The sequence below is a fragment of the Macaca fascicularis genome, chromosome 13 (genome assembly GCF_037993035.2).
Source record: "Macaca fascicularis isolate 582-1 chromosome 13, T2T-MFA8v1.1".
Taxonomy (NCBI): domain Eukaryota; kingdom Metazoa; phylum Chordata; class Mammalia; order Primates; family Cercopithecidae; genus Macaca; species Macaca fascicularis.
In genome coordinates this window covers 5,364,971-5,389,429 of record NC_088387.1, presented here as the reverse complement: position 1 = coordinate 5,389,429, position 24,459 = coordinate 5,364,971, and the positions used below count along the sequence as shown (strand labels likewise).

Below are 24,459 nucleotides of genomic sequence, written 5' to 3'. Positions count from 1 at the left end.
TGAGAAATGTTTAAATGCACAGGCACTCATTTCATCGGGCATCGGAGCAATGAAGTCATCAGATGTCAAGCAACTTCTGGAAGAGTCAGAACACTCATGTTGTGTACACTCATGAGACAAGGAGAGCTCTTTTAAAAGGAGAAATAACGAGTTAATTATATTTTGAAAAAATGTCTTGACCTCAAGGACCCCAAGGGTCTCCAGACCACACTTTCAGAACTGCTGTCCAGACTTGCTCAGTGAAGCAGCATCTGTTCCTCTCAAGCCTTAGGTCACACGCACCTCCCAGCGGCCGCCTGGGATCCGTTAGTGACGCCACAGCAGGCATTGTTCACTCCTGCTTGCAGGACCCCAGTAGCCTATGACATCCTGAAGGAGAGGGTTTGTTTGTCTGTCCATTCAAACCACACAAGCTCCTCTGACAGGCGGCCTGGAAGAATCAGCCCCAAAGGAGTGTCATCCGCAGTTCCTCCCTTAGGGCATTTACTCTCCTTGAGACAGCGAAGGTGCACAAAGGTGAAAGATTAAGTAACAATCCGGGAATGTTCTTCCTCACCGCCTGAGCCTCTATTCTCCCAGGCCACTGGCTTGATGCTTCTCAGGCCCACAGACCCAGCTTCCCCTCCTACCACACACAGGCCTGGGTTCCCTCCACCCCTCAGAGCTGCACAGCCCTGGTTCCTTTCTTCATTCACACATTTCCCAGAGCCCCACCTGTCTGGGGTGCGCCCCCAAGCAGAACCATTCTCAGGGAGCTCGTGAGGTCGATGCCAGCTGTGGGGGGCTGAAGGCTGCGGTGGCTGGGAGGGCAAAGTGTGGTCGAGGTAAAGGTGGGGACCATGGAGAAGCTGAATCACCATTGCCCACACGCTTCTCTGCTCAACACACAGGGTCCTCAGTCGGAACTCCCAAACCCACACTTCGCAAATGCACCACCAAGTACTCTTAAAATGTGAAGTTTCAGATAAAAGTTTTCAATGGAGTCAATCAATCTTTCTCTGAGCTCATTTAGCTTTGTGATTTTGGTCACCTACGTACACAAACATGGGTCTGAGCCAAAGCAAAGATGAATTCTGCAGCCACAGCCCCTGTTTACAAAATGCCCATGCACTCAACAGCAGGCGTATTCCACCATGGACTAGCAAGAAATGCTGCTTAGAAGTTAAAGCCTGCATCACAGTTCAGTCAGCGTTAACACATCTGCAAACAGGCCTGTGCTTAATGTTTTCCAGATGGAATCTGTTCAAAATTTTATGTCAATTCATCGAATGATGCCCTACCCCAAGCCTGTGCTTCCAAGGAGAATGGTGGCTGACCAAAGCCCCGGCCGCGCTGTGTTCTTTACCAGGGTCCCCTGGACAGAGCTTGTCCACAGGAGGGCTAGCTGCTGCTCCTCAGTCCACTCTCCTGAGCTCCTGGAATCCTGTTTGGATGACCAGGGTTGCTGAGTCATAAACTAAACATCTAAAAATGACTAACGGCTATTCTTTATCAACCACATCTTCTGTGATTTGTATGTTTATCCTGCAGACATTTCCTGAATCTACAAAACCTGGATGCTCTACACCCACTTCCTGTTCTTCAGCATCCCTCTCATTTCCCTGTCCCGTTCCTCTCACTTGACCCCTGGCTAAGCCATTCAGCTGAGCTGCACCCAGTGTGAGAGGGCCCCTAAGCTGAGTTCTCACTGCACCTGCCACAAAGGCTCCGTGCTGATATTTTTACTATTTTGTCACCTCTGCTGTCTACCATGTTATTTTTTAACTTAAAAAATTGCGATGAAATCCACCTCACAAATTTACCGTCTTAACCCCTGCTGAGTGCACAGCTCAGTGGCATTAAGCACACTCATACTGTTTTGCAACCATCACCACCATCCATTCCAGATCTCTTTGACCTTGCAAAGCATAAGCTATCCATGAAACAAGAAGTCCCCATTCCCCTCTCACTCCAGGCTTGGCAACTGCCCTTCTACTTTCTGTCTCTATAAATTTGACTATTCCAGGTCTGTCATGAAGGTGGAACCAGACAGTATTTGGCTTATTTCACACAGCATAATGCCCTCAGGGTTCATCCATGTCACTGCATGGGTCAGAATCTCCTTCCTTTTTAAGGCCGAGTGATATCCCATTGCATATGGAAATGCAGTGTTTTGCTTGCCCATTCATGTGTCCATGGACATGGGCTACCTCCACCTCGGCTGCTGTGAGCGTGGGTGTCCATCCTCCCTTGCGTTTTAGAGTCATCCTTTTACTTAATAATAGGATCTGGAAACAGCTTGAAGGCAAACAAGGAACAGGATGGAAGGGAAGAAAAGAAGTCCTCTGAGATCAGGTTAAAGGAATCACAGAGAAGTCTGGGGGTGACAATGACTCTTATCAGCCGTGTAGTTTTCAGTGAGAAGGATTTTGAGCAGCTATTATTTTTCCTTTTGATCACAGAGTGCCAGAAAACAGAAAAGGAGCTTAAATGAAAGCAGAGGAGATTTTGTTTGGAGCTGAGACATAATGGTTGAGGTGATTAACCCCCAGAGTGAACAATGGAGGGATGCCGTACAGCCTTTACCCCAGATAACCATGTGTCCTACGTGGCGTAGACAGTCACGAGGTGTGTGAATCAGGGTCCCAGTAGGAAAGCAGACGGCAGGTGGGAGCCTCTGAGGAGCGTTGATTTACAGGGGGTGCTCTTTGTAAAGGTGTGGGTGGGGAGTAGGGAACCAAGAGGGACAGTGTGGTTACCTGAGGTGGGGAACGGCAGAGCTGTGAATACCTCTGAGGGGAAGGGACAAGAGGGAAATCATTTCCCAAACTTGGAAGGAGTGTGTCCCATAGGAGGTGGCCTTCAGTGAAGGGACAAGAAGGGAGCCAAGGGAATAAACACCTCACTCTCATTCTCCACCCACCCTCTGATCTCCTGCTGCATCTCCTTTAGCCATGTCCACAGGATCCTCCGCACAGGGGAGCCTCAGGGAAGTGAGAAGGGAACACGCCCGGTAATATTCATCTCTCGGGGCTCTTCCAGTTCTGGGTTTCTTGGGTTCTCCTAGAACACAAACTCTCAGGAGTCTTTTTAAGCTTTGTAACATCCCCTCAAATTTGCAATCCAGGCATCTGCACCTAGCAACTGACCACACAAGAAATAATAATCAACAATAACAATAATTACGGGAGCCTGATGAAAAGAGAGGCTGAGAGGGGTTCCCAGGACAACCTGAGCAACAAAATAGGTGACAACCATATTGATCATAGCCTGTGCAACAAACTACTCATGAGTCTTATTTGTTTTATCATTCCCCACCTCAGGTAACCACTCTGTCCCTCTTGGTTCCCTACTCTCCACCCACACCTTTACAAAGAGCCCCCAAATAAATAAATGGGGAGGTAGGAGGAGGGAGGGAGACAGCTTCCTCTTACAGAAGATTCCAATTAATAAATGCAGAAGAACAATGGCAATAGAAAATCGCCATCATGCCCCATGCCTGTAATCCCACCCCTTAGGGAGGGAGAGTGGGGAGGATAGCCTGAGCCCAGGAGTCTGAGACCTGTCTGGGCAATATAGTGAGACACTGTTCTCCACAAAAAGGAAAAAGAAGAGAAGGGGAGGGAATGGGAGGGGAGGGGAGGGGAGGGGAGGGGAGAGGGAAGAGAAGAGAAGAGAAGAGAAGAGAAGAGAAGAGAAGAGAAGAGAAGAGAAGAGAAGAGAAGAGAAGAGAACAGAAGAGAAGAGGAAAGAAAGGAAAAGAAAAGAAAGGAAAGAAAATCACCATCAGCATACCATAGTAATCATTGTTGCAGGCAAGATCCACCGATGGATGCTAAAATTAATGGGAAAAAGCTTGGGGAGAAACAGGATATTTGCAGAGTTTCAAAGTATTGCTCTCAAGATATTTATTAATTACAAAACAAAAACAATTTACAGGGAAGAAGGCTGGCAGACACCACTTTCACCTACTGGTCAGCATTAACATCACCAGTGTTAAGCCACATAGAAGTCTCTGTGGAAATAAGCACTCATTCCTCTTGGGTGTGTATATCTAGGAGTGTCATTCTTAGAACACACGGTAGCTGTGTGCTTACTTTATTAAAAACTGCCGGCCAGGCGCGGTGGCTCAAGCCTGTAATCCCAGCACTTTGGGAGGCCGAGACGGGCGGATCACGAGGTCAGGAGATCGAGACCATCCTGGCGAACACGGTGAAACCCCGTCTCTACTAAAAAATACAAAAAAACTAGCCGGGCGTGGTGGCGGGCGCCTGTAGTCCCAGCTACTCGGGAGGCTGAGGCAGGAGAATGGCGTGAACCCGGGAGGCGGAGCTTGCAGTGAGCTGAGATCGCGCCACTGCACTCCAGCCTGGGCGACAGAGCCAGACTCCATCTCAAAAAAAAAAAAAAAAAAAAAAAAACAACAAAAAAAAAAACTGCCAAGCTGTTTTCCAAAGTGAGTGTACAATTTTATATTTGCACTAGTAGTGTACAAGGAATTCCAGTGGCTCCATTCTAACATTTGTCTTAATTTTAGTAATTTACGTGGGTGTGTTATGAGATCTCATTGGGATTTGCATTTCCCTGAAGACTAATGATGCAGAGCACTTTTCACTGGCTATTTAGATATCTTCTTTTGTAAGATGTCTGATTCTTTTGCCTACTTAAAAAAATTGGACTGTTAGTCTTCATCATACTGATCATAGATGTTTATCTCTTCTGGGTACAAGTACTTTGTCAGAAAATATGTATTGTGAACATTTTCTCCCAGGCTGTGGGTGGCCTTGGTTGCTTTTTGGATGGTGTCTTGTGATGAGCAGTTTTAAATTTTGGTAAAGTCTAATTTATCAACTTTTTATTTTATGGTTAATGATTTTTGTATTCTAAAATACATTTGCCACCTCAATGTTGTGAAGAATTATCCTATGTTTTCCTCTAGAAACTTCATCACATAGCTTTCACATTTTGATCCACAGTCCTTTGCAAATTAAATTTTATGTGTGTGTTGGACAGGGCTCAGACATTATTCACCACCTCCCACCCCCACCACGACCCCAATATGGACATCCCTGTTCCTCCAGAATAGTTTGTTAAAAAGGCATTTATTCCCCTGTTGAATTGCATTAGCACTTTCATCAAATAGTGTGTGGTCTTATATGCATTATTTATGGACTATATTTAGCTTCATTTATCCTATGTGTCTCAACTCTGCAGGACACAGAGTCAGGATGTCTGCGGAGTGAAGACACATAAGATAAACTTATTAAAAAATAAACTTCATTTTTAAGAACAACTTTAGATTTACAGAAAATGCAAACAGAGTAGAGAAAGTCCCCTTATCCCCACACCCAGCTTCCTGTTACTAACATTTGACATTGGTATGGCACATTTGTCACAATTAATGAACCAATACTGATACATTATTAAGAAAAGTCCAGGCTGGGTGCCAGTGGCTCACACCTGTAATCCCAGCACTTTGGGAAGCCAAGGCGGGTGGATCATCTGAGGTCAGGAGTTTGAAACCAGCCTGGGAAACATGGTGAAACCCTCTCTCTACTAAAAGTACAAAAATCAGCCCATGTGATGGTACATGCCTGTAATCCCAGCTGCTCGGGAGGCTGAGGCAGGAGAATCGCTTGAGCCTGAGACGCAGAGGTTGCAGTGAACTGTGATCACGCCACTGCACTCCAGCCTGGGCGGCAGAGCCAGACTCCGTCTCAAAAAAAAAAGTCCATAAGTTTTAGACAAACTTGCGCTCAGATTTCCTCAGTTTTTACGTAACGTCTTTTTTCCACTCTAGCACTCCATCCAGGACACCACAGCACGCTTTGTCAGCATATCTCCTCGGACTCCCCTTGGCTCTGCGAGTTTCTCAGGCTTTCCTTGTTTTTGAAGACTTGACAATTTTGAGGAGTATCTGTAGAATGTTCTTCAGTTCGGGTTTGTCTGATGTTTTTCTCAAAGTCAGGCTCAGAATACAGGTTTCTGAGAAGTAGGCCCAGGAAGTAAAGTATCCTCCTTATCACATCATGCCGTCAACATGGCTTGTCACTGTGGATGCCAGCCTTGGCCACCTGGCTGAGGTGGCGATAAACTCACTCATAAGACGTATGTTAGTTATATTTACATGTAATATGTACAAGGTGTTTTCCTTCAACTTTCAGATCTTTTTTATTTTTTAGGTGAAGAATGTCTAAATTTAAAGTGGTAGATTCCGTTATTAAGCTGAAAAATTTACATGATTTTCCCTGTACTTTTGGACTTAGATATATAATGACTGAACCTTTTATCAGATTAACAATTGGAGTCATTGCTTTACATTTAGAGGCCCTTCATCTGGAAACATATCGAGCATTTCATTTGAAAATATAACTGCTCTGTTGTTTAAACAAACTTAATTCTATGTTTCCCAATTCCACCACACCCTTTGTCTATTGTTATGGCAGTACCACATTATCTTAACTCCTAAAGTTGTGCAGTCATTACTGACATAAATGTAGGGTCGGCCTTCCAACTTTGTTCTTATTCAAGTTTGCCTTGGCCATTCTAGGTCTTTGCACAGCCACATAAATTTTAGAATTAGCTTGTCAATTTCTATAGAAATACCTGATGCAGCTGGGTGCAGTGGCTCATGCCTGTAATATCATTGCTTTGGGAGGTTGGGGCAGGAGGATTGCTTGGGGGCAGGAGGATTGCTTGAGGCCAGGAGTTGCCTGGGCAACATAGCAAGATCCCGTCTCTACAAAAAGTAAAAATTAGCTGGTCATGGTGGTGCATGTTAAATGCCTTTTTAACATCCCTACCTACTTGGGAGGATGAGGCAAGAACACTGCTTGAGCCTGGAGTTCAAGGTTACAGTGAGCACCAGCCTAAACAACAGCATGAAACCCTGTCCCTCAAAAAAAAAAAAAAGAAAAAAAAGAAAAAAAAAGAAAAAAGTTTGATAGCTTGATGAGATTTTGATTGAGAATGAATTGAATTTGGAGATCAATTTTGGGAAAACTGACAACAATGTGCAGGTCTCTGATCCATGCACCATGTGTACCATCTCCTTCTGTTTGCCTCTCCTCTTGGACTCTGTGATGAGGCAGGAGAATGTATTTGCCAAGGCACAAATGTGCCATGTGCATATGATATATGGTGATTCAACAGATACTCCCTGAGTGCCTGTGCAAGGGGGAACACACTGTGAGCAAAGCTGGTACTCTCATGGTGCTTACACGAGGTGGGGGATGCATGGTCAGGGGAGTTGGGGAAAACTGCAAGCAAGCAAATAAGTAAACACGGAGCCTGTTCTTTGGTTATCACTGCAGTGCAGGAAAAGGTGAAACCTGGGTGGGACGGGGTTCGGGGAGTCTTGCTCTGATGTTTTAAGGAGTCTTGGAAGACCTTCTTGATGAGATGCTATGTGAACTGTGACCTGAAGGGAATGTGGGAGTCAGCAGTGAAGGTGCCTCCCCCAGACAGCAAGGAAAGCGAGGAGCAGCCAGAGACCAGCCCAGGGATGGCGTTGGTGAGGGGAGGTGGAGCCAGGGGTTGAGGGGCATTGTGGCTTTTGCTCTATGTGAGATGGGAAGGCAGTGGAGGTTTTGAACATGAGTGACAGACACCTATCTCAGAGGACATGAGTGACAGACACCTATCTCAGAGGACAGCGCTGAAACTTAAATGAAGTTAAGTTTGCAAAGTCTGGCCTGCAGCAGACAGTCAAAAACAGGTTCTCTACTTTGATGGCAAGGATTAGGCAAACTGCATCTTCCCCCATTTCATGATGGTTCGCCCAGCCCTGGTATGGTTTGGCTGTGTCCTCAGCAAAATCTCATCTTGAATTGTAGTTCCCATAATCCCCACGTGTCCTGGGAGGTCACTGAATCATGGGGGTGGTTACCCTCATGCTATTCTCATGATAGCAGTGAGTGCTCATAAGATCTGATGGTTTTATAAGGGGCTTTTACCCCTTTTGCTCAGCACTTCTCCTTCCTGCCATCATGTGAAGAAGAACGTGTTTGCTTCCCCTTCCACCATGATTGTAAGTTTCCTGTGGCCTCCCCAGCCATGCGAACTGCGGGTCAATTAAACCTCTTTTCTTTATAAAGTACCAGTCTCAGGCAGTCCTTTATAGCAGCATGAGAATGGACTAATACAAGCTCCTTACCCATATTAGGTGCTCAATAAATGCATGAGGAATGAAGAAAAGGAAGGGAGGAAGGGAGGGAGGAAGGAAAGGAAGGACACAGCCAGGGCCAAACCCCTATCTGAATTCCTGTGCCACTACCTGACATTCACTCCCACAAACCTCTCCACGATCACAGTGGCTCCACAGTAATAGTGCTTACAAAATACATGTGAAGGTACAATTATATCCCAGTGACTAAAATTAAAAATAAAACTTCTGCATGTGCAGGAGCCACTGACTAAAGGGAAAATCCGCTCAGACAGCACTGACAGCCAGGGCTCTTTGGGAAGGCCCAATGGGTCCCTCACCAACCCTTGGCAGCTGCCAAGTTCTGAAAAAACATAATCTCATTTTGTCTCCGTCAGTTCTGTGGGTGGAATGGGCTGGCTATAGTTATCCTCCACTCATAAATCAGGCAGCACCACTCCCCAGCAAGGCTAAGTGGCCTGCCCACAGACACAGGCTTCGGGACAGAGCAGACCCCGGGCTCTGCCTCCTGGCACTGACTCAGGAAGCCTTTCTCCACCCACTGCTGCTCAGAATAGGGGGTTTCCGACTTCAGAGTCAGTCTGATTTAAATCTCCATTCCAACCTACTTGCTCTATGACCTTGAGCAGGCCCCTTAAACCTCATGAGCCCCTGTTCCCCTCATTCCTAACACAATGCAGCTAACACCCACCAGGCAGCGATTGTACAAGGTGCAAACGGGAGGCAGGTCGCAGGTCTGTGTGCAATAAAGGGCCCAGCATGATGCCTGGGGCACAGAAAGCTCTAGGTGAGTTCCATTCATCGCACACCTGCCTCACCTAACTGTCCTACCCCTTATGTTCACACTGTGGCCACTGAGCCCCTGCCAAGGGAGGTGACACTGAGCTTCAGCCTTTCTTATCTACTTTGAATGTCAATGAACACATTCTCTGCACAGTAAGGAGGTCACCAGGGGTGAAACAGACATGGACTCTGGGGTCACACACACCTAAGGTTTCAGAGAGAGGCTCCTGAACAGAGACAGAAAAGGCCATATTGGTAGGAAGAGTGCCTTACAGCCAAGAGACACCTGCAGGCGGGGGCTCCAGCCGAAGCCTGAACCTGCCCCACCCCTAGGGACTACCTGTGGCCGCTGCAAACAGGACTGTGAGGACCACTGAGCGGGAGCATGGGGGTAAGGAGCTCTGCCAGGCCCAGTAAACAGACCAGCTGGGAATCTAATCAAGCAAGGCCAGTGGAGCACTGAGTGTGGGGGCAGGGGGTCGCAGGGAGGAGGGCTGGAACTCCCACGGGAATTGGCAGACAGCCACCCCTGCTGCTGGCAGGCAGAGCTAGTGGGGCACAGTGGGTGTCAGAGTTCCTGGGTCCAGCATCCACATCTGTGAAGGGGAGAACAGCAGTGGTGGCCTGGGGTCAGGTGACCCAAACTGAGACCGACCCAGGCTTTGCCCTTCAATATCTCTGTATAACCTTGGATAAGTGTGATGCTCCCAGCCCTAGCTCCCCAACAGCAAAGTGAGAGAACAGAAGGGCTTTTCTTACTGTGTGGCTGTGAGAAGGCATGAGAGAATCCAAAAGAAGCCCCCAGCACAGTCCCCGGCACAAAGAAATCATCACAAAATTGTAGCTGCAGAATTCTAATTACACTATCAATAATGATCATGAATTAAAGGGCTCACAGTAGAAATTGGTGCTTAAGCCCAACAAATGTCTTTGGGAGAAACAGGATAATCATTCCCTTCTACCAGTGTTGAAAACATGTGTGTGTATATGTGTGTACGCATGGTGGAAAGACAGACACACACACGCTATCTAGAATACTGGACTAGCTAGCGATGACCTGTATACAGCACCCTTGACCCAGTAACTCCATCTTAGAGAAAGACTCCAGCTTACATTTTAAAAGGTACCTTGCCAACAAGACTGGATGTTTGGCCTAATCAATGAAGACTGCTTCCAACAAGGACATAACCAAGCACACTCCTCCACTCAGTCCTCACCAGAGGACTCGACGGCCATAAGAGCAGGACTTTACCAGCTAGAAACGGCTGTCCCCACAGACCCTATCTTGCTGTCGCCTGTGATCAGCACCCAGCATCCACTGCCCAACGCTCTGCCCACGTCAAAGACTCTTCCCTGTGAGACCAATGGACTGCCCAGAACAGGCCAGGACATTCTTTTTTTTTTCCCACGTTCCTTTTCCTGGACTGGTTCATTAACCCCTTTTCCTATCCCTTTTCTTTCAATGTTAAATGTTACTTCATTTATTGTGCAATGTTTAATCTATAACATTTATATATTGATTAAGTGTACTATTATGCATGGTTTAGCAATATTGACTGACCTGTGGAGTGGCTTGAGCCTGTGTGCCGGCGGCTCTGAACTCCTGAGTGAATGGGAAGTAGTAAGGGGAAGTTCCTCCTTGGGAACTCAATGGAGCTTCCAGCTTTTGTGATTGAAATCACATCAGTAAAAGTCTGACCTTGTGGAAAGACACAAACGTGCATGGACCTGGTTATCACTGACCCTGAGCCGCTCATAACTAAACAGCAAAGCAACTGACCATTGTGAGGTTGTGAGGTAGGAGAGAAGGGAATGGAATGACTATCAGGTGAAATGACTGGGGTTTTCCTTCACACAGCAGACCCTCAAAAAAATCTGTTGACTCTAATTGAAGCAAAGGACAAAAGTGAAGCCTGCAAATGACATCTATGCATCCGGGTGAAATTTCTGCCCCAAAGGCTTTAGAACATTCTTTCTCACAGCCATCTACCACAAAACTGATTAGAATTCTGGCCCCTGGCGAATGGGGGACCTGGAAATGGCAGCAGGATTATTTTGTCACACCATATCTGCCCTGGGTCCCAAGTGCGTCAGCAGTGAGACAGAAGACTAATGAGTCATACAAGTGACAGGCTCCCCCAGGGACTAGTAGCTCACCCCGGTTCCAGAGAGGAGGGCCTCATGCAGCATGCATGGAAAAACATGTTACTCCACTCATGCAGGAGGTGGCGACCCTTTTCGCTAAAGGGCCACCTGGTAACTATTTGAGATGTAGAGCATCCGCTCTTTGTTGCAACCACTCAACTCTGCCTTTACAGTGCAATGCAGCCATAGACAATATGTAAATGAGTGGGCATGGCTGTGTTTCAATAAAACTTTATTTACAAAAACAGGTTGTGGGCCAGATTTGGTCCCCAGATAGCAGTTTGCCAAACCATGTTAAAGAATCACTGGAATCACTACTAAACTTTCCTCTTCAATGTCTTTTAATTTAGAATTTTTGTAAAGTCTTTATAGGCCCACTGGGTCACTCTGTATCATCATGAATTTTCCCTGAAATGACTACCCCGAGCCTGTTGGGTTGCAAGGCCTGTGTTTTTACAAACATAAAATCATGATGTTTTGAAATTGGCTGAGAAGTGGTTTGAATAACAGGTCCCAAGTTAGCTGGAAAATCCTAACGCTCCTCCCCACTATACCAACCAAGCCTGGTAGAATTTAATCAAAAGAAAAAAATACTGAAAACAAGAACAAGTTAAAATCATAAGAGGCAAAACCAAGCACACACATCTCCCCAATTGATGGGGGTTTATTTATTGCCGACAGAGTGTGCACCTTCTGTCCTCCCAGCCAGTCCCTGGTGAGGGGACCTCATGTCGTTTTTGGATTATCGTCTGTATCGCACACATGGGAGCTTGGTAATGATTTTTCCTCATTATGTTAAGGAATAAAAAGCCTTTGAGAAACAGTTGCTGATGAACTGCGACGCTCACTTATCTTCCTTTGTCATTTGGGGAAGCTAGGAAATAACTTCCATATTTTGATTCTTCCTCTCCAGGGAATAGTTTTTGGTGTTGCAATGATTCATTCAGTGGGAAAAGATACATTTCTAAGGCCAAGCGCAGTGTGGCTCACGCCTCTAATCCCAGGACTTTGGGAGGCTGAGGTGGGCGGATCACTTGAGGTCAAGAGTTCTAGACCAGCTGGCCAACATGGTGAAACCCTGTCTCTACTGAAAATACAAAAAATTAGCCGGGTGTGTTGGCACACGCCTGTAATCCCAGCTACTCAAGAAGCTGAGGCAGGAGAATTGCTTGAACCTGGGAGCTGGAGGCCACAGTGAGCCGAGATCAGGCCACTGCACTCCAACCTGGGCGACAGAGCGAGACTCCATCTCAAAAATAAATAAATAAAATAAAAAATAAATTTCTAAAGGAGATGGACAGTGAAAGCCTGACAGCCAGCAGCTCCTGCAATCCCAATTCCCCTCCAACTAAGTAGTTCTCATTGCATTCTGGCACATTCTTTGACCTGGAAATGGCAAGGCGGACAGATCCAATCCTAACACTAGCCCTCTCCAGCCTTGTCCCAAGGAGCCGGGTCTCATGGTGCTTGCTGGAGCCTCGTAGAGCCAGATTGCTAGAAGAAACCAAGACAAGACTCTCACGAGCATCATGACCATAGGCAAACACCACCACGAGCGTCTAAAAAGCCAAGCTGAAGCTTTATCTGCTTGTTACAACCATGGTTCCTCCTTCATGCTTTTCTTTTTCCAAGAATCTGATGATTCATTATTCAGAGAGAGGGTGACATATGCAATGAAGGAATGAAGAAAGTTGGAAAATTTGTTATTAAGTAAACATACAATAACATTGTTTGGTCAGCAACGAATTCTCAAGATAGAAACGAGCATGATATCTGGATGGAAGGGCCCTCCTAACATGACATATTATTCTTGCAACCTTTGACATTTATGTTGCAATCGCTTCAGGTTCCTTTTAGGGCGCCTCTCTATCAAGAGTTCAGATGGCACAGTGTAAACCTGAGTCAACTGGAGACTCTGATGGGTGACAGTGTGTGGTCAGGGTGTGGACGATAGATGCCTAGAAAAATCAGCAAGAGGGGAAAAGGAGATTTATGAGTCATGCTTGGAGCTGAGTCAGTGAAAGCCTTTGTTGGAAACCGCTGTTCAGCTGCCACAGACAAACTGAAATGAATCCACAAAATACTGCTCCAACCGGCATCTCCCTCCACGGAACTGTTCCCCAAGTGCTCCTTTAGGTTCCCCAAGTGCTCCTTTAGGTTCCCCAAGTGCTCCTTTAGGTTCAGAAACGCTCCTCTTCACTGTGCTCAAGTTTGCAAGGACAGCAAAAGTAGGTGCGCTTGAAACAAGAAGTCAAATTAGTTTTGGACACCTAGACTGTGGAATCTTGGGTTTAACATCAAGAGTTTCAAATAACATTTCATCAAAACGTAGGAGGTTTCATGTGAATTGCTAACCATAGGAGGCAGCAGAATGAGTTTGGGAACTAGCCAGATCTAGGTTGAAATGTCCTCAGTGCTCTTGCCTTCACTGGTATGGTGGCCTCGGAGCCTAGGCAGGATGACCTCATCTGTAACCTGAAGTGGAGAGATCCACTTTTCACAATCGATAGGAGAATCTATTGGGACGCTTCAACTGGTTAATTGCCTCCCCTTCCACAGCACAGTGGTCAGAAATGGTGACTTTAGAACGAGAATAGGCGGGACCTTCAGAGCCGCAGGTCATATGCTCATGCGTGTCCAGTGCTGCACACCTGGTTGGTAGGAAGCACCCTCATGTCGCACCATCTTCCTTCTCCTGTCATCCTCACTTTTTTTTTGAGGAGTCTCGCTTTGTCGCCCAGGCTGGAGTGCAGTGATGTGGTCTTGGCTCACTGCAAGCTCCGCCTCCCGGGTTCACGCCATTCTCCTGCCTCAGCCTCCTGAGTAGCTGGGACTACAGGCGCTCGCCACCACGCCTGGCTAATTTTTTGTATTTTTTAGTAGAGACGGGGGTTTCACCGTGTTAGCCAGGATGGTCTCGATCTCCTGACCTCGTGATCCACCCTCCTCAGCCTCCCAAAGTGCTGGGATTACAGGCGTTGAGCCACCGCCCCCAGCTCATCCTCACTTCTTTTACTTACAGTTTAAGCAGACAGTGCACTGCCGGCCCTCCCTGTGCAGCCAGGGACCTCCTGCCCACCACCCCTGCTGACTCAGCCAGGGCCAAGCCAAGCTCATGGACTACAAGGGGCCCCGCAGGGAGCAGCCAGCACAGCACCAGCAGCTAGGAGCGCTCTTCCTTCATGCCCAAGACTCTCTCATGATGTCACAGATTTAACATATTCACTGCTAAAGTATCTGTGATGTTAGATCCTCCTCCATTCTTTCCACTGTCACTATCATGCAGTTCAGCCGAACCTGGAAGAGGCATGCAGGCAGAAGGAATGGTTTGTTCAAAGGCCCCGGGGCATGAGAAACTGGGGCGTTTGGAGCCCCTCAAGTGGCTCTGAGTGGCTGGCTCCTCACTATATTTGGGCCTGATAATCTGAGGGTACAGGGACACCTGTGGTACTGCCCACAGCACCTACACCTCTCCCTGCCCCGAGATTCCCCATAGGCTAGGGTCCCTGGGAAGGCCTGCACAATTTTGTGTGGAGGTGCATTCAGGGGTAGAAACTATCAAGGAGATCAATGTTACTAACTTTGCCACCCCTTCTCTGCACCCACCTGTCCCTATAGTCAGAGATGATGAGGGGCCTGGGCTGGGCCCTGAGGCCAGCTGAGAGCTCGCACTACCTCGGAGCCCGGACTGCTCCCTGGACACAGGCAGCCCACTGTAGGGGCCCGACATGCCTTGCAGAGGCGCTATACCAGGGCTGGGGCCTAACAACCCTCAGAGACGTGACCTTGTTAGCTGTCATCCCGGTGTGTCACGCTAAGACCTGGCAAAGCTGCACACCTCATCAGTATGTGCACAGAAGCAGGAGGGTGCCCATCTCACTCCTGATGAACCAGGAACTCACCACTGCACACTGCCAGGAGGACGGTGTGCAGGCGAGGAAAACCTCGATAAACCTCGATCCTTCTAGTTGTTCTACATATCCCTCCCCGCCCCTGAACATGCCCACCCCAGGTTCTCAACCTCAGGGGACGTCTCCATAGCAGCTACACAAATCTACACAATGATGCATTAATACGGAAAATGGCACTAATTCACCATTTTTAAAAAGTCAATTAAAAAGTGAAAAGCATTGAGATGTATCTGCTAGGTCACCAAACTGACAGGCTGTGGCTTCTCTTTTTAAAATCTGAGTTGTCTGAAAACCCCTGGTTGGTTGGGTTTGATGCAGGTCCAGCTGGGAATTTGGGATCTATTGGTAATTGCCGCCCGGCAAGGCCTTTCTCTCACCACCTTGATACAACTAGACCCTAATCCACAGAGTGAACCAATCCTGGACATGCCTCTCCCAAAACCCCAACCAGCCCAACTTCAGGATATCCGGTCTGGTAAAAATGTGTGCGTGGATCAAATACACAGGAACAAAACCAATGTCAGGAAGACCAACCAGTAGGCAGAGAAGCTGGGATGTGGGGATCACAGGTCAGTAGGGAAAAAAAAACTGGTCAGGACAACTGGTCTCCTCGAATGTCACACGGCGAAGGGCATGTCTCTGCCTGTGCTAGAAGAGCCACTGGATACAGGGTGAACCTCGACAAACAGAGAGCCCCATGGCAAGCCCTTCACCAAGAGCTTACAGCTTTCCCTAGTGAGGAGCTTAGGCAATGTAGGGTTGAATATTTCCATTTTCCCTCTTCAAACACCAAGACTCAGAGTCCCATACAGGTATTCAATAAATGTTTGCTGAGTGTCTAAAGAAGATCTACTGCCTTAATTGAGTGATCAACGTTACCATCACTGGTAACGGGACATGTAGAAATGACCAACTTTTATGTCATCTCTAGGTCATTTGGGTGTTGCCTCAGCAGGACTAGAAATCTCCAGTTTCTCAATGTCCATTCAGATATTCACGTTGTAAATTAAGGATGTTTTAGATCTCTCTCCTTACACCTGTCACTCTGCCTCTGAATAATGCTGAAGAAACTGCAAGAGAAATGAGAAGTACATATTTTTCTTTTTAAAGAGACTGAGTTCCTCCTTTTGCAAATGTCTAAAGTGGCCCCAGTTAAGGCACAATTCACCCACTGGCCCGACTCCTCCTCCAAAGCTCTGGGTGGTGGCCAGGGTGTCAAGGAGAGTCCAAGACACGTCCCCCTGAGTCAGAAGTCATGGCATCAGAATTAGAAGGCCCAGGCCCAGGATACAAGGCATGTTGCTACGCACAAAATCCATGAGCTGGAGAAATAAACTATGCATGAAGCTCCGGCTGGTGGTTTTCTTGTACATTAGCTTATTTAATCATGACAGAGTCTGATCTTAACTATTTTCCTCTGAACAACTCTAACAGACACTATCTTATGCCCACAGGCAGCAATATAGTAATATTTCAGCAAAGAATAAAAGCAGTAAATATGGGGTGGGGGGATAACATGTACATCTACTAGCACTTCACATGGTTCCAAGTCCTAGCATTCAAACCCTCAGATGACAAGCTGCCAGTCTGTGACTTTAGCCCCATCCTTATCATGTCATCCCCCCTCCAACACCTTCTACCCTACTAGTGTATCTTCCTCCGCCCCCATGGCTCATTCCCATCCTCTTCTGTTTCTGCCTCACCTTGGCTTTTGCTGTTTTCAACCCTCCCCCACTGGATGGTAAACCCCTCAAGCACAGGCATGGGTCCCACCTTCCTGGCATCTCTGCAAGTGGCTGATGTTCTTCGGGCTTAGTATAGAACATGAAGAGCTTCCATTTAGGAATCTGTTTAAAGTTTGGAAAGAAGCTTGGCATTGGTTCCCGCAATAATTCATCTTAATGCAGGATCTCTTCAGGAGAGGCTGAATATGGGCTGCAGGATGCCCCTGTGCTTGGACCTGGGCTCAAGCCATCCTGGGTGCTGGGCCCCAACTCTGCAAACTAATGGCGAAAAGGGCAAACAGATTCAACCACACTCACTCAGAAGACTGCCATCTGTATGACTCGGAAAGCAACTTGTTCTGCCCAGCCCCTCTGGACAAGGCTAAACAGGCTTAGCCTGCTGTGGGCAAACAAGAAAAGTAGGTCAGCTTGACAGCCCAGTTCTTCCACGGTGATGAACTAATGATGTGAATGCAGGGCCCGTCCGTGGAGAGGGGCGGTGCCAGCACCAGCCCAGGCCCTCGGCCGATCCCAGACCCAGCCTGGGTGGATCATGCCAGCCTGTGGATGGCAGACAGAGGACCTGGGTAAGAGGAAAATCCAGAGAACACTTGGTAAGATGGCTTAAAAAAAAAAAAAAAGAAAAAAACTGCAGAAAAACAACAGTGTAAATTGACACACTGCCATTTCCCTGTTATTGAAGAAGCATCAATTCATGTCTGTATGGTACTGTAATACTTGCACAGGCTGCTGGGCCTGCACGGGGGCGTTCTGGTGATAATTTGCACGAACACTGCTGAGAAACTGTGGTGCTACCTCCCAGCTTGCCTGCATGACGTCCTCTTCCTTCACCTCTCTGTCAGCCACTGGCAATACCTAGAGGCTCACTGGGGCCGAGGACGGATTTGAGTCAGTGGTTGAGTGGTGCTGGGACTGCTGGGTACAAGGCCCCATGCTACGGAGGAGGCCCCTGCTCTGTTCCTGCTGTTCCTGGGCTGCAGCTGTCCAGATAGAAAGACTTCCACTTCTGGCCTCTCTGGCTGAGAAGCTGGATAAAATATGGAACACTTGGAGGGAATTTCCCTGAGTCTTGGGTGATCTACTTATAGGAGCTAGTGTCTGGATTGGGGTTGTCTCGGGAGGGCCCAGCCCAAACCTGGAGGCTAATGCTGGGGTCCTCAGGAGGCCAGGTCCTGCTCCCTAGAGCTCATATGAGGACAGGACCCTTTGCTCACTCCCCAAACAGCTCAGGAGCAACTGGGAGTTAGTCTAGGGGTCCCAGGGTAGTTTCCCAATGGAGTAGTAGCCTTGCAGCCCAGGCCAAGGAGGAAGCGAAGGACTCTGTTCAAATGCAGTTATGCATAATATTTACAGCCCTTTCTTCCAAAACGCTGGACATTCTTCCTCTTTATGTCATTTTATAACAAATGTATTAGAAGGTTCTGTCAATCAACATTTTAGAAACATTCAAATCTAAAAACTCATGACGCTGGGAATGTTTACCCCACCTCTTCCAGGAAATGACCTTGTCCGAAAGTTTTCTCTTTGGCATTTTTAAGAACCGAAGGACAGAGCCGACAATCCTTCCTTCCTTCTTTCTTTCTCCTGTTCCTTGGCCTTTGTTCATGAATTCATCCAGCAGATATTAAAGGAGATGGGAAATCTACCATTCATGAAGAGAGGCGAGGACTTGCGCATAACAGTCCTGAAAGATCTTGGCTTCTCATCATGACTGTTGCTTAACTAGCTTAGGTAAGTTCCTAACCCTCTCTCTGCCTCAGTTTCTCCCCTTCTCAGGCCATCTGTGAGACCTGAGAACACAATCCCTTAAAGCAGCTAGAATGTGGGACAGTATAAAAACTCATTGAATTGTTAGCTCAGGTGGTGGCTATTCTCACAATGCAAAAAACAACTCCAAAGGCATATTTAAATGCTTCTATGTTTAAATAACAGATCCGAACCACGGACACCAACTATCTTCATATTTAAATTCCCAAGATATTCACCAGCTACCAGGGAGCCTGCAGAGCCAGTCCTGTTATGTGTGGACCTCGCGATCCAAAAGGTTGCCAGATAGGGGACCTCGGCTTGTGTAACAATATTTTCCTGAAGAGCTGACGACGAACAAACTTGGGTAAACTGAATCATACTTTAAATGTGCGAGCGGCTCAGGGCCCACTAATTGGAGGAGTGTGGATTCCCACCTACCCTCACTAACGAGCCTTCTGCAATGCAAAACTCCATGCTGCCAATTAGTGTGCTTAACAAAGTATCATACACCTGGTTTCCAGGCGACCACAACTCACTTTAATTTTGAAATTCGGGATAAAATAGGGAGAAGTTTGGATTTTTAAATTTTAAATAAATGATTTTACATGTCGAGCCAAATTTAACAAAGTTGAAAGTGAAATGCTGTTAAAATAAATTGGCTAGCCGGGCATGCCTGTAATCCCAGCACTTTGGGAGGCTGAGGCAGGCGGATCACCCGAGGTCGGGAGTTCGAGGCCAGCCTGGCCAACATGAGGAAACCCTGTCTCTACTAAAAATACGAAAATTAGCCAGATGCCTGTAATCCCAGCTACTCAGGCAGGAGAATCACTCGAACGTCGGAGGCGGAGGTTACAGTGAGCTGAGATCACACCATTGCATGCCAGTCTGGGTGACAGAGCGAGACTCCATCAAATAAATAAATAAATAAATAAATAAATAAATAAATAAATAGGCTATACATTAGTCCTACGTACTATTCAAAGCATTTCTTGGAATGCAACAGCATTATCTCAAAGAACGTTCCATTCACTTGATTTACTTAAGTAAGCAACTCAGTATATTTAATAGTGTTATATTCCTATCTTTACCTAAATAAAGCACGAAGTTTTCAATTCCCAGAGTACGCTAAATTATGGAGTTCATTTAAAAACTATCAGATTCTTTAGAACAGAACTAAATAATCATTCCAAGGCCACATATATACTCTTGCATGTTATAAATTTAAACAGAAATTTCATTTTTGCAACCTATTTGGAAGAAAAAAACAAGGAAATAAATTAAAAAGTATATGTCTGATTTAAATAAAAACATTAACAATTTTTCTGCTTTTGGAGAAGCAATACATATTCATTGTAATTCATTCCCTCTTTCATTAAGAATATAAAGGATCAGCTGGGCGTGGTGAATCACGCCTGTAATCCCAGCACTTTGGGAGGTCGAGGCAGGTGGAGCAGGAGGTCAGGAGATCGAGACCATCCTGGCTAACACGGTGAAACCCCGTCTCTACTAAAAATACAAAAAAAATTAGCTAGGTATGGTGGCAGGCACCTGTAGTCCCAGCTACTCAGGAGGCTGAGGCAGGAGAATGGCGGGAACCTGGGAGGCTGAGCTTGCAGTGAGCCGAGATCGCATCACTGCACTCCAGCCTGGGTGACAGAGCGAGACTCCATCTCAAAACAACAACAACAACAACAACAACAAATATATATATATATATAAAGGATCTTAGGCCATTTTCATTAAGGAGAGTCAAAATGTCTCTTTATATATTAAAAAAAATATTTTAAAACAAAATGGCAGAAGTACTAAGTCCTTCTAACTCTCCTAGAAATATTAATATTTTCTCTTGTCTTTACCTATACTCTCACTAAATCACTCCTTTGAGCCTTTCCTCCTTCACATGGTTTAAACGGTGTATTCTGCCTTGCTCTGGAGAAACTATGTTCATGTCTATGTAAGAAGGACCCCAGGCAACTCCCTCTGAGGAATGCTCCATCTCTGACCCCAAGCTTGCGAACATTTTGAGGTCATAAAAACTTCTATTAACGATAACACCACCACAATCTTTCTCAGCCTTGATCACAAGGAGTGAAGTCTTAATAATGTGTGTATGTGAGCATGTATGTCACATGGCATCACAGCAGGATGTTATGGTAAGACAAGGGATACTTATCCAAGGGGCAGGAAGAACTGGTCCGTATCAGAGACGGTGGGGCTAGTGAACTGTACAAGGCATACACTGTCTCTTATCTTGGTTGTAGAAAAACAAATGCAATAATTTTGTTTTAATCTTCTGAAGGTACTTTCTGAAGGTCTGCTTTCTGCTAAGTTCCTCAGTGCCCTTGAGACCTCCTATGTGGTCAATGGGAGGAGATGAGGGTGTGACTTGCATTTAGGCAAAGAGAAAGGAATTGAATTCAAGAACAGCCTCACAGAAACTTAAAATACTGACAAATATAGGGGTTTCACACAAAAGCAAGCAGCTTGCAAAATGCCCCACGGATCGCAGCCACAGCACTGAGTTTGGAAAACCCCATAATCCAGAATCAGGGTCAAGTTCTCTCGAGCACCTGCCCCCAGTTTTGGAGAGCATTTAAGGGACAGGACGTGAAGAGAGGAGTCTGGCTGTGCTCCCCACGGAAGCAGGAGCTGCTCCTCTCCTCTTTCTTCCCACAAACTCACCAGATGCTTCAGGGCCCTCTCCAGGGGTGAAACAGAAACACTTCTCTGTGTGGGCTGGGGCCTAACCAACAGGAAGGTGTAATGAGAAGACGGGAACTGTGGTGCTGATCCATCACTGACCAGGTAGGTGGCCTCGGGGGAGGCACCAAACTTTTTTGGACTGTGTTTTCTTCATTAGGTGGAATAAGAAGGAACTTTTGTAAACTATGAAACCTCATATAAATATGATGTTTTATAACTGCCTGAAGATGGCTCATGTACTATTCTGGGAAAGAATGGCCTGCACAGGTGGCTGTACAGGTAAACATGGATGGGGAAGGGTGCTAAGAACCCATGGAGAATGGGAGCGCTGGTTACAACAGAGCATTCTCCATCTGTGACTGTGCCATGGTGACAGATCACAGCCATTCATGCCGGTCCTCTCGGCTGCAAGCAGCGGGCACATAAATCTGAAGCATCCCACAGCATGTGGCTACCTGAAGTTCAGGTTTATGCTGCTACCATGTGTGGCTCCGATATACAGCTCTGCAAATGAGTCAGCAGGTCGGGAACCTCATTGTCCCACTCCAGTCAGATGCTGATGTCCTCAGTTAGGAATCTCTGGGCTGTGAACCCGCCCTGAACCAGCAGCTTTGCTTGCACCATCTCCGACCCAGTTCACCGATAGCCTGGCATAAACCCAGTCACTGATGACAACATCTGGCCTTGGTGGATCTCAGCCAGACATCTGTACTTTGGACTAGGGTCAGTTCAAAGATAATCATCCTTTTATTTAGAATTTAACACGAAAGAAGTAAAATAGCTACACTTGTGGGTCATCTGCTCCTGTGGTTTCTGGATGCAAATTCTTCCTCTCGCTCTGTAGATTCCAGTCCATGGTAGACAATGGCGTGGAGCTATGTTTCCAGCATGGGAGAGAAGTGATTTCAAGTGATTGCCTGCTGGTTAGGTCAGTTTCCTTTTCTTACAGATGAAAGCAACTTCGGCCCCGAAGACCATCTGACTGTGTCAGTTTCTCCTCTAAAAAGAAATTCAGGTGAAAGGAGTGGGCCCCTCCCCTAGCCCAGCCGAGGAGGAACAGGTCTGAGAACAGCCACCAAACAGTTTGAAGTCTTCCACAGAGAAAGTGCATGGCGTGTGTGTGCATGCATGTGTGTGTGTGTGTGTGTGTGTGTGTGTGTGTGTGTGTGTGTGAGAGAGAGAGAGAGAGAGAGAGAGAGAGAGAGAGAGAGAGAGAGAGAGAGAGAGACACTTCACCCAGGCAAGGCAGAGGTCGTTGACCATACAACTCTAGCAGGCCACCTCGCTTTGTGATGCATAGCGGCTCGCTCTCTTGCCAGCAGGAAATCAGTCTTTATAAAGTGTGTTTGCAGGGACCCCACCTTTTTTTTAAGTCAAGGAAAGAAATGGTGGTGGTTACGCAAATCCACACATGTGGCAAATGACACAGAATTCTACATGTCCTTGTAGCAGTGCCGCCTTCCTGGGGGTGATATTGTGCTATAGTGATGTAAGATGTTGCCACTGGGGGAAACCAGGTGGTGGGTACACCGAACTTGAACCTCTTGGTGACTTCCTTTGAATCTATAATTATTTCAAAACAAAGAATAAAAAAAGAAAGGGAAAAGTGAATGACAGGCTGAGCCATGCAGTGAGGATTCCCACGGCATCAGGCTTCAAGCTGAGGCACGGGGTCTCCCCAACCCCAGCAGTTTCAGCACATCCAATGTTTACTCAGCCTGGGCTCTGGGCAGGGCACTGTGGGCACATGAGGGAGGTGGTGGATGTCACAGAGAGCTGAAGCAGGCCCTGGGCCTGGAGGAGAAGGCCCTGAATGGGGCACATGGGGGACCGGCACTGTCCGTGGCGTGTGGAGTGAGTGAAGCCCTCTGCGCCTGGACTTCCTCCCCTATCAAATGGCTGAACAAACCGGTGATTGTTCTGAAGATAAAATGAGGAAAAGCAGCTTGAAGTGTCTTGCAAATAAAGATCAACAGCAGCACCTTTTTTTTTTTTTTTTGAGATGAAGTTTCACTCTGTGGCCCAGGCTGGGGTGCAGTGGTGCGATCTCAGTTCACTGCAACCTCCACCTCCCAGGTTCAAGCGATTCTCCTGCCTCAGCCTCCTGAGTAGCTGGCACTACCAGAACCTGCCACCATGCCTGACTAATTTGTGTATTTTTAGTAGAGATGGGTTTTCGCCACGTTGGCCAGGCTGGTCTCAAACTCCTGGCCTCAAGTGATCCACCTGCCTTGGCCTCCCAAAGTGCTGGGATTACAGGCCTGAGCCCCCACGCCCTGGCCCATCAGCACTTCTGAAACTCAGATGGGCACACAGGTCCCCTGGGATCTTGCTAAACTATGGATTCTGACCAGGCGGGGGTGGGGAGGGGAGACGCTGCATTCCCAGCCAGCTTCCAGGTGAGACAGATGCTGTGGGTACACCACTCACACTGAATGGTGAGGATCCTAGGCTCGCAGGCACCAGTCATTAAAACAGAAATCCCTGTTGGGGCCGAGGTTGGGTTGGAGGGACACAAAAGGTCATCTGTTTCCACCTAAAGCTGAGCCACCAGGGGCCTTTGTCCAGATGCCCAGTCCACACCTTAGGCCAACAGCATCAGCATCCCTGGGGTGGGGCCCAAGCGTGGCTTTCTTGTGCCACCAAGTGAACCCCACATGTCCCCGGGGTGAGAACTGCCGCTCTCAGGCTTGAGTGCGGTACCTGACAGGCGCTCTACAGTCTCCTGCACTTGCTGTTTTCTTGGGCGGCCTCTTCAACCTCCTACTAATTGTATTTATTAGTCAGTTTTTCCTGCTGACCAAAAATACTGCTCTCCCTCCTCCCTGCTGTGCTCCTGGAGCTTCTAGTCATTTCCTCTTGCCATATGTCCAGGGGTCACACAGAATGACAGCCCTCAGATTATTGTTTAAATTGAGGTAAAATTCACATAACATAGAATTAACCATTTTAAAATGTACAATTCAGTGGTATTCACTGCATTCATAATATTGTGCAACTACCACCTTTCTCCGGATTCAAAACCTTCTTATTTCCCCGGAGAAATAGCCCGTACCCACGGAGCCATGCTCTCACTCCCACCTCCCCTAATTCCCTGTCTCGAAGGATTTTCTGTTTCTGGATATTCAGAGAGAGGAGGGACTATATGACCTTTTGCCACGGCTTCTCTCATTTAGCATCATGCTTTCGAGGTCCCTCCACATTCGGGCATGTTTCAGAATTTGCTTGCTCTTTAAGACTGAATAATATTCCTATATATACATATGGTAGCACATTTTCT

At 47.1% G+C, this 24,459-nt stretch overlaps 1 protein-coding gene across 9 annotated transcripts in view; it reads right to left on the bottom strand.

Moving 5' to 3' along the window:
* The window catches only part of NPAS2 (neuronal PAS domain protein 2), a 175,995-nt gene that overhangs the window by 93,327 nt on the left and 58,209 nt on the right, over positions 1-24,459 (bottom strand). The window lies entirely within an intron of this gene.